Consider the following 12,184-nt stretch of genomic DNA (forward strand, 5'->3'; position numbering starts at 1 on the left):
AAAAAAAAAAAAAAAAAAAAAAAAATCTTATGTTGTACAATGCATACAAAGAATAATATTTGATATACATTTGTCCTTGCAGGTGATCTCAACTTGCCCCCAAAAAATGCAAAATCTAATACTGAATTAATGATTATTTTTTAGGCATTAATTATCACTGAATAAATGTTTCCAAAGGGGCCATTTCTTTTATTTACTAATATCTTTAGCCAGGATGACACAATAATTTTAAAGAAATGTTTTTCATTGTGGTCCTGGAAAAAAAAATTATTAATAATGATAATAACAATCATAATAACAATAATAATAAACAACAACAAAAAAATAATAATGATAAACAAATCACAAAAGAACACACCCAGAGTCAGGCATTAATAATCATAATCATCATTTCGAAACCCTTTTCCTCCCCAATTCCACTTTTTTTTCTTTTTTTTTTTTCCTTTTTCATTCTTTTTTCCCTCCATTTCCTCTTCAGAAATCACGAAAATGGCATACGCGCGCCCCCGCTTTTGAGATGTCGCCGCCATCTCTACCGTGTACACGCAGGTACCTCGGCGTCAGTTTGCTGGGCTCCGGTAGCTTTTCGAATTCCACACTCTTCTCTTCGAGTGAGGCAGATATTTAATACATCTGTAATACCGCCTATAAGATCTTGTTAAACTCCGTAAATATTTGGTTTTGTACTACACATTTTTTATAGATATAGTATTTGGTAAAAATTTTTAAAAAGTCAGAAAAGAGCAATTTATTTATAACACCAAATATTATATATTTTGTTAATGATTGTAATTTGTATCACTTTAAAGATCTTAATCGGTATTGAGTATACTAATCCCTTTCTTTTAGTATTCTAGAGCCTCCTTGCGCTTCACAAAACGATAGTTAGTAACAAAGAAGACAAAAACGTCGCAAAAAAAAATAAATAAATAAATAAACGCACATAATACAGAAGAAACGGTATGTGAACACCAAAACCCAGAAAATCAAAAATGATCTTTTATGCAAGTAGAAGATCACAACTTTGCAAAAGTAAACCGGTGCCATGCTATGAGTTGGTTCGATATCGGTGTGATTTGATTTTGGAAATAGTCATGTTAATAGTCACGTTTAGAACCATATGAATCTTTTGAACACATTCTGTTGTAGTGTACAGAAGAATACAAATTTATCAAAGACCTCGAATCCATTATGTTTAAGTTTATATGGTCTGGCAAACCAGACAAAATTAACAGAAAACATTAATTGGAGACTATGTAGATGGAGGGCTTAGGATGTGTCATTTAGATTCAGTAGTTAAGGGGTTAAAAATAACATGGATCAAACGATTGCTTAATGAAAAAAATAAGGGCGTTTGGAAGGTATTTTTTGCACTCCATATGAGAAATTTAGGTGGAAATTGGCGATGTAATATGAAATCAAACGAAAAATGTATAAGTAACATCAGAAATCAATTTATAAAAATGTGCTGTCAGCATGGTGTGATATTACCTTCGAAACGCCTCTTAACTGTTTTGGTAAACAGATTTTATGGAATAATTCGCAAATTAGAATTGGAGGAAAACCTGTGTTTAATGAAATACTGTATAAAAAGGGCATTCAGACTCTTGCAGATATCACGCATGTTAACGGTGTAATAATGTGCTATATCGACTTCGAAAGAAAATATAATATAAAAGTTAATTACCTAGATTTTTTTTCACTGATCCATGCTATTCCAGCAAATTGGAAAAAAACAATACGAATTAGGTAATGTCTGCTATAATTTACAAAGTAATCAAGATGAAATTCTTGAAAGTGTAAAAAAATCACCAAATGTATGCAAGTTTATATGTAAATTGTGCACTAAAAAGTTATTTAAGACTCCTGTTTCCGAGATGAAATGGGCGGCAGAATTCAATGATCCTGAACTGAATTGGCCTGATATTTATCTTGCCCCACGTCTTTGTACGCAGTCGACGAGTTTAGGATACTTTCAGTTCAGGTTTTACATCGAATTCTGCCTGTAAATGATTTTCTTTTTAAAATAAATATTATACAATCTGAAAAATGCACTTTTTGTCATTTAGAGACCGAAACAATTTTTCACCTTTTCTGGGACTGTAAAATCTGAAAAGAAATTAACAAGCATTTTTTATTAGATGGAAGTGAATTGTCTTATAAAGCTGTCTGTTTTAGTTCTCAAACTAATGTTCACATAAACTTGTTGTTTTACATGCAAAGTATTATTTATATATATATGTCGATTTAAGAATAAGAAGCCGACATTGTTAGAATTCAAACAGAAACTCTCCTTTGAAAAAGCAGTTGAAAAGCATATAGCCCTAGGAAAAATGTGTCTTTCTAAATGGTGTGATAAATGGAACTTAATTAATCTGTGATTTTGTATTAAAATGACACTCTTGTAGTAAATGTGTATGCCAAATAGACGGTTGAGGTGTTACGCTCATTTATGTAAATTTGGCACCAAAACTCGCCAAATGTGACACTTTAAATAATAGTAAATTAAAGTAATAGTAAAAGTAAATGTAATCCAAGCACGCTTCTAATTAATGCTTTGAAGATATGCAAGGTAAATTATTATTATTATTATTTTATTTCTTTATTTATTTATTTTATTATTTTTCTACTTAAAGAGGCCTTCTATTATTATGTTTCATTTTATCTATATAGTATGTTACTTGTGTTTTATATAAAGTATAACTTAGCCTATGTGATGTTTCATTTATAAATTATGTGATTATGGAAATAAAAGGCTTGGCAAAGAAAAAAAAGAATACAATGACAGTAATTCTCATGTTGATTAAATGGACAGTTGCGATGGTACTTGAATATTTTCCAACAATTTTGAGTATAGATTATTAGGGATTTCTGTTTAATTAGTAGTTTTTACACTGCTATTTTACTGCTCTTTACTCTCTAAATGTAAATGAGTAAAAATAAAGTGCCTACAATGATCACTCCAATAGAGTAAAATAGAGTTAAAAAAAAGGATTGAGATTTCACTTAATCAGAGTGAATTTTTCTATTTTCTCAATATTTATGGATAATATTCACTCATTTAAGAGTGAATCTGCACACGACAAAGAGAAAAATTGGAGTGATCACTGTAGGCACTTTAGAGTAAAATTCGCTTAAGAGAGTATCCAGTGGATTTCATACCCAGTGAATCCACTTGTTGCGCACGTAACTTTGAAAAAAAAAATGTCCCTCTCTTCGGGAAAAAAAAAAACGGGCCAAAAACTTTAGCGCTTTTGACATACAGTATAGCCATTGTTGAATTTACGAACAAAACTTTTTAATGTGATTTGAATTTGACATAACTAATGTAGGCTATTTACGGTTATTTATAAACGGTAGGCACACTGAACAGTACCGTTAAGTTTCAAGCTGCGTTTGTTTACATTTATTCCTTTAATGACGAACGTTAATGAGCCGTAAACTGCAGTCACACTGTAGTGAATATAATAGAGCCAACGTATGCCGACGTTTATGAAAATTTTGGTTTACGTTTGCGTAAGTTGACATTCACGGAGGAGGCCAGATTACTACGTGGATGCAGCTTGGGAGGCATAATGAAGTAATTTTGAACTGGTCTGACAATATCCGAGATAACTTGTGAAGTGTGGGTCATGTGACCGGCGGCAGCACGCCAGACATACAGTACGTGTGACGTTCGCTGTACATTCGTTGGGCGAACGCTACGAATCCGCTGTCATTCGTTAATGGACGCTAGCATTAGTCCCTCATTCGTTGGGCGTTTGTCTTTTACGCCAGGATGTTTGTTTTTTTGCCAATAATTTGAGCGTATCTGGACTACGACAAATTCTTAAATAAATCAGTACGCTCGGCATAAGTTAGCTCTATTCGCTACTATGTGACAGGGCTGTATATGCCTATATTTTGCATTTCTCTTTTTATCTCAATTTCAATCTTTGCAGATTTTGGATTGCCATGGAAGAAATCGTGGCGGCAGTGATCTGCACGCTTATTTTGTCTTTTTTCACTTACGTCGGAAATATTACACTTATCACCCTGTACTTTAAAGTTCCAAGCTTGCAGACTGTATCAAATACATTTGTGACATATATGGCATTCATTGACATGATGGGAGGTGGAATAATTTATCCTTTGCAGTGTTTAATCGATATCAAGGTTCTAAATGACAACCCAGGGTGTATCATCTTCATGAGTAGCATAATAACAATGTCAATCGGTCATTCTTTCATCATGTTGTCACTATCCACCGAGCGTTTCATTACCATCAGTAAACCGATGGTATACTCGTCAATCGTCACAGAGAAAAGATGTTACATAACTCTGATACTGATTACCTTTCATTCGATTTTTACTGGTTTTTTACCAATTGTCGCACCATTTGGAAACACGTGGCCTCTCCAACAGGATTGTCGAATGGTCGCGGTGATTTCAACGAGTTACCTTTTATGGGTATTTACCAACTGGTTACTTCCTTTACCAGTAATCACTGTCATCTATGGCAGGCTTTTCTTCGTTGTACGTCGGCACGCTCGGGCAATAGCTGCAAATGAGACAGCTGCAGCAGCCCGGTTCGCGGTGAATCCGAACGCGGCCAATTCGCGATACAAACTAAACCGCGAAGTAAAATCCGCTTTATTGTTGTTCTCGAGTCTTTTGTATTTTATCATTGCCTGGGTACCTCTGATAGTGGTTCTTCTTGTCACAGATCCTGCGAAAGAATCTGCCATGGCATTCATTATTTCACATTTTTGCGTCTACAGCAACACTGCAGTGAGTCCATATATCTATGGATTCGGCAACAAATCGTACCGGAAACATTTCTTATCAATGCTAAAGTTACAGCGCCGGGAGTCGAATGAGAGAAATGAGCAGTGAAGGATATAAATGATAAAATACCAAGTAAATAAATCACAAACACAAACACCTATCGATAATCCATCTATAGATATTACATTTTATTTGTTATTGAATGTTATTGTCCTATGTTGGTATGTTCACGAATGGCTTTATATAGTCCTGGTATACATTGGTGAAAAAAATACTTAAATACAAAATATTTACCAACCTAAAATAGCAATAGTAGCATCCAATGAATTTTAAATATTTTAGAAAGAATAATAAATATAATAAAAATCTTTGAATTCGCCGACTTTCTCTTTTTTTTTACTTCCCAGCGTAAATTTATATATATATATTTTTTCACGTAAAAAGAAAAAACAAAAGGGGAAGTGGAGTTGTTATTTACACTGTGTTTGTGAAGGGTATAATGTCGAACGAAATATCAATGTAGAAAATTGTTAAGTAAACTGTGGCTACTTTTATTATTGAAATAATTAGTAAGAATAAAAATATATAATTATTGGAATTGTATATAGACGATCTGACCTCTTCATGATTGAGCTTCTTTTTAGAATAAATTCAGAAAATAGAATTTGCCATATTTTTTTTGAGATTTTAATATTGACCTTATGAATTATAGTATAAATAATCAAGTTACTTTTGTGACTTAGCTTTCACCTTATCCACTTATTCTTCATCTAAAAATCTCTTAACAATTCCGTCTCGTAAAGGCAAAAAAACCCTTTTATTATATTATTATTTTATTATTATTAAATTAAGACATCAAAAGGGTGGCAAATTCCCTCTTCCCCATTATATCTAAACCAACTCGTGTAACAAAAACATCAGCAACCCTTATTGACAACATTTTTACAAACCAAATCAACGGAGAGTTCACAACACGTATCATTATATCAGGGATAACCGAACATTTGCCTGTGTTTTATGTTGAAAAGTCTGTACAAAATGCACATAAACCTAATAAATAAAATCCTATTATGTATGAATATATCGTTAATGATGAATCAATTCAAAATAGTATTTATGATTTATGTAAAATAGACTGCACTAAAATTTAAACAAAACAAAAAAAAAAAAAATTACCAGAAATACTTAAATTCTCAAAAAACTCAAAGACAAATAAAATCATGATAAGGTTATCTTCGTTTACAGGGGCGGATCCAGTGATGTCCAAAATGGGGGCCGAAAGTGGGGCTAATCGAGAAAACACTACGCTAGTGGGTCTGGGGATATGCCCCCGCGAAATTTTTGTTTACGCCCGCCCCCTAAATCCGCCTCTGCGCAATGCACAGAAGACTTTGTGACTACCTAACTAAATAATAAAATATTAAGCCCCCACCACACGCATGTCATCCTTGAGCGCGTAAAAGGCATGCTTTCATCTTTCGAATCAAATACATTTCTTGCCAGTGTTTTTATAGACATAGGCATATCAAAAGCTTTTGATGAATTAAATCGTGATATTTTGATACAAAAGATTCATCATTACGATATAAGAGGCACATGCCTAAAATGTTTAATGAATTACCTAGAGGGTAGAAAACAATTTGTCAGAATAAATGATAAAAAATCATCACTGTCAGAAATTATATGTGGGGTCCCCTTATAGGCCCTTTACAATATTTACTTCAAGAAAAAGATATATGCAATGTTGGCAATGTAGTTTAGGTAATCTTTTACGCGGATGATAACACTGTCTATTACTTAACTAAAGATATTACTAACTTAACTCATATATTGAAATTCAAACTTTCAAAATTCAATGAATGATAGCAAATAAGCTTGTCGTAAATGTAAATAAAACTAATGTTATTATTTTTCAACCACAAAAAATTCCAAACAGTCACAAATACCGTATCCATCGAAATCAATGATACCAACCTAAAGAATGGATAGTGTATCTGGAATAAGCTATAGTATTTAAAAAAATAAATTCGCTAAATCCGTTTAAAGGAAATTTAAAAAAAAGATGACATTAGATATTTTATTAGGAAAAACATTACTTAGATTTTTTAAATAATTTATCATATTTAACATTATATCTTGAGATTCGTTCTTGATTGCTGACATCTTGTGGAGTATAATACACTGTAGGGGATGCTCGGTATCTGAGAGAACTACGGCGGTACAACCTGAGTGAATGGATCCAATGTACAATGGAAAAGTGCTTCCTATCTGGAAAGAAAGGCGTTTATGATAAAATATAACATAATTAAATGATAAAATATAACATAATTAATAAATAGCTTAAATGGATTTGCACGCTTTAAAAATGGTCGTTGTGCCTAGTATGTAACTTATAACTCAGACGTTATGCTTACGTTGCAGTTACGATTTTGATTTTGTTGTAGAACCATAAATACGTAGGCCTATCAGTGGTATTTATAACGTTCTGACTAAATAACATTGTACACGTTTTTGCAAAGAGGTGGGGGGGGGGGCAATCGAGAGACAATAAATGATTTTCTATACACTCAGAAATAACCTCTGAGGTTATTGATCATTAATTTATTTTTCTTCCTTTCTTTTATTTTTTTCTTTTTATTACTTGCCGAAAAGGGGTAGGACATTTTGTGATTGCTGGGAAGCAAGTTTTGTAAAATCTTTTGAAATTTAGGCGAGACATTTTTCATACCTTGTTTAGCGAACCAGTCGCCCGTCGATAATGATGATTTAAAATCTTTTAAAAAATATTTTATTTATTACTTATACTTTTACATACATATACAATGTGCAGTATTGTATACTTTTACTATTGCTGTAATTGGAGTAATGGGATAACAAGGTGTTATACTTTGGTAATTTAGTTGGTTACCGTACGCTGTATGGTGTTATGATAATGATTGTGTATATACTGTTGTGATAGTGGACTATATAATATTGTAACATTTACAGTGTGACATACATTTCGTCGCTCACATCACGAACTAACACAATTAAATTCAATTGTGTTAGTTCGTGAAATAAAAAAAAGCGCGTCAAAATACGCGCTGCTGTCGTTAAGGACTTTTTGTGTGGTAAAGAATACAAAATTGCTTGACAACCAGTACGCGCTCGTTTTGACGCGCTACTGTGATTTCACGAACTAACACAATCTATTTTGATTGTGTTAGTTCGTGATGTGAGCGACGATTTATAGTGTTATAATGTAAATCATCAGATTATACCATTTTATATTATTATATTGAATCATTATGATAATAACCTCCACCAGGTGTTATTTACACATTTAAATTCACTGCACTTTTATAATACATATTATGTTAATTTAAATTGTTTCATTTAAATAATTGTGTAATCGCCAATATAAAGGTTATTGATGTAACAATTTTGATAGTATGTGGAAAAAAGAGGAGTTGAAACAATGTGCAGATTGTGTTAGGTAATATATAGGTCTATTATTATAAGGCCTATATGTTTTACAAATGTATTGGACCAATTAAAACAAATATTTAATTTTTATTTTTTCCTCCATATAAAGGTTTTTGGTAAAACTATTTTTTTCGCCCTCCTCTGACGATCTTAAAAAAATTGATAAATTCTCGAAACAAAGTATAAAAAAGTGTCGCCTTACTGAGATTGGTACGTGAAAATAATTTCACACTTAGCAATCCTTGACCAAAAAATGTTACAAGTTGTTATATTTGGCGATATGCTGTACTGCATATTCGATTTGGGTGTCAATGTGAAAATTTCGTCGTTTTCTAAGCGTCTGTTATGTTGTAGACAATTGAATTAAGCTACTCTCACACTATCAAGGCCTACACTGCGATCGGTACACGACCGACACCGTCGTGGCCAGGTCGTGATAGTATGATAGCAGCTAAGAGCAACTTGCTCGTGACAAGGCAGAGGTCGTGCATGGTCGCGGAGTTTTCAACATGTTTAGAAATTTATTGTGGTCAGTACTGGTCAGTCTAATAGTAGTCGCTCTCACACGTGCCGTAAACATTTGGCTAAAGTGGCCGTTATTACTTTCCACCAATAAATGACAAGAAGGCAGGTCCTACTTCCAGTCGGATACGACCGCAGGTTGGTACGGTCGCAGTACTAGGTCGCGATAATGTGAGAGTTGTTTTGATGTTCATTTATTAATAAATTGGTAAGAAAGTGCCTTTGTAGTTATGTTGTGGTATAGGCTTAAACCTATAACTCCGAAGAAAAAAGGTCATAAATTATTATTAATTGGAATTATTTTTACAGGTCAAAACAACCATATTTTTACAATTTGTAAGTCTACTTATTTAGCGGAGTATTGTCAAAACAATTATTGTGAAAGTCTATTTATTAAGTTATAGAGGGCGGTGTTATTAAGCGATTTACTGACTTGCACCAGGATAAGTGTGTCGTCTAAAATATTGTACTTCACGATTTACTGTTTCATGATTGAATGTATACGTAATTGTAATAAAGGCAAACAATGGATACAAGCAACGGCATGACATTAATAGTTGTTTCTTCGTGTTAATTCTTCTTTTATTTTCAACAATGTGGTTTTCACGCCTAGTTTGCTAAAAGTACTAGTTCTGTGGATTTACGGGACATTTTCACAGGTCCCATCGTGATATCTACCCAGGCTGTAATGGTCAGTAAATCAGGTGTGTCTACATTTATTATAATAAATAATTTAATATTTTATATATTGCACAATCGTCATATTTATCGAACGAAAGCAATTATAACAATAATCATATAATACAGTACCGTAATATTGATAATATTGATTAAAAGATTGATTGATTGATTGATTCATTCATTCATTCATTGAATGAATGAATAAATGAATGAATGAATGAATGATGATTGTGGTGGTAGTAATAATACAATTAGCAATGACATGGATAGCACCCTGTCATTCACACTATTTCTACCCATCCTGTTTTACTCCTACACCTTTGGAGGTCGATCTTTACCGACCAGAACCAGAACCAGAACCAATGGCAGTGGGATTGACAATGACATTGAAATTATGGCAATGACAATGCAAAGGCGATGACAAGGGAAATGACATTGTCATTGGCATTTAAAAAACATAAAGGTATATATGACCGCTAAGTGGTTAGAGATTGGTTTCCATACAGTCGCTACACAAATTACCTAGCATGTAGGCCTCTGTGTGTGAACACGATAAGAAGATTTTTTTTGTATTACTTTAAATTAAATTAATTTTTTATTTTATTTTATTTTATTAAATTTTATATATAAATCTGACCAGATTTACACTGTTATTCTATTTATTGGCTTCGTTTGTGTACTCCTATTTTTTACTCTAGATGTTAATTTTTTCTGTTTAGGGTACATTAATTTAATTGTGCTGTCCCTTGGAAATATTATTTAATGAATTAATAAATAGATTATAAAGAATAAAACAATAAATGTCTTCGGTATAAACATACGATAATGTTTTTCCTGTCAATAATTATTTTTATATCTCTGTCTATTATAAAAACAAACCTACAATTGCACCTCCACTTCAAATCTTTAACCTTTAAAGGTAACAATAACAATAATATCCCATAATAGTGTAGCAGTCAAAATAAGCCTGAAGTGAATGTTACAAAGGTGGCTTTTAGTTTGTATTTATTTATGCCTCTCTATTTGTTCAAATAATAATACTAGTTTTCCATTTGAGTTCTTTCATCACCCATGTATACACCATTTACGCGTTGGCTCGATAAATTTGTTTATTCTGTAGTGAAAATGCTCACAAGCCATTTAGAATTTAAATTTAAAGATTAATCTTAAAAGGTGAGATATATAAATAGTATGTTTATTTCAAAGAATTTCAAAAACATAGCAATTGGAATTAAATTATGTTTTCTTTGGAAAAAAAAGAAGCATTAAAACATTGCAATTTTTCCTATCTAAACATCTTCCTTTAAATCGGCTGTATTGATTTGGTGTATAAATGATATAAAAAATCTCAGATCTATTTGAGACAAAAAACTTTGTACCTTACCAAGCAAAAAATGTTTGTTTTTTAAAACAATAGTGTTAATACACATACAGTACTGTAATGTAAGAAACTGACTAGAGTAAAGTTATTTGTAATGTTTATTCAAGAGTGTCAATCAAACTTAACAACTGACCAATCAAAACATGTTATTCAATTTTCTGCAGATTACTGTTGAATTGTGGGACCTTAGCAACAATCCATGGGGCGGAGCTTAGCCATTCTTTCATCATGCTGATTGGAGATCAGCATGATGTGACAATAGATGGATCCATGATGACAAGACATTAAAGACTATTTGATTCTCGGATGTTTCTGAGATTTCAGGTTAAACAAAGTTGCAGGCGTGCGACCTTTGAAACCTCAGCCCCCTTTAGTGATATGTGGTATTTCCCCACCCCGCGGGTTCTTTCTCCTGAAGTGTCATTACAAATAAAAATCTGTCTATCGCACTTCTGTGAGTTGCATACGTGGCAGCTGGCAATGTGTACGTGTTCTTTGATAAACGATATATTCACAGCAGATACCATATTTTAAGTACTAGATGAATTGACGTGTCTAGGAGGTGCTCCCGCCCTCCCAGTCGCCCCAATTTGAATGTTCAAAGCCAAAAAATGACGCTTAAGTAGTTCACCACCATCACCTTATTTTTGCAAGCTAGCGTATTTAATCATCAAGGCTCCCTCTCCTAAGTTCACATTGGCGCCCCTCCTTTCAAGACTCCTGTATACCTTACTGTGTGGATGAAAAATGTAGAAAAGAGCTACAAAGCTCACAAATAGTATACTATAATTTTAATAATAGGCCTATAGGCAATAAATTTATGCGTAAGAATTTTGGTTTCGAATGCTCTGTGAATGGTAAAAGTAGGGTGAAATATTAGTAAGATACCATTTTTCCCAATGCAGCAAGTGTATTCAAATATGTATAATAATAATAATAATAATAATAATAATAATAATAATAATAATAATAATAATAATAATAATGTCATAATTTATTTCCTGAGCTTTTTTTCTTAAGTATTTGCAGTGCACCTACAATAACTAGCAGCGGATTGTTACACCAGTATAAACCAATTCTTAATTCTTATTGGATATTACTGTCCTAAATAAGCCAATCCATGCATGAAATAAAACAAATTGGTTTAAGACAAACAATAGCCAGACATAAAATATATATAGGCCTACAGTAGGCCCCACGAAGAAACAGATTCATTTTCAATGAATAGGCAACACATCTGCTCACGTCTTTTCTTTGAAACAAAATTATTTTATTTATCTTCTCTGATGAGAAGATACGAAGGTAACAATACAAAAACCTTTTCATTATCTTTTTTCCGTAAACTACAGCTAAAATTGTAAACTACAT

The sequence above is a fragment of the Anneissia japonica genome, unplaced genomic scaffold, assembly GCF_011630105.1.
Source record: "Anneissia japonica isolate Jap-2015-1 unplaced genomic scaffold, ASM1163010v1 scaffold281_len866295_cov195, whole genome shotgun sequence".
NCBI lineage: Eukaryota > Metazoa > Echinodermata > Crinoidea > Comatulida > Comatulidae > Anneissia > Anneissia japonica.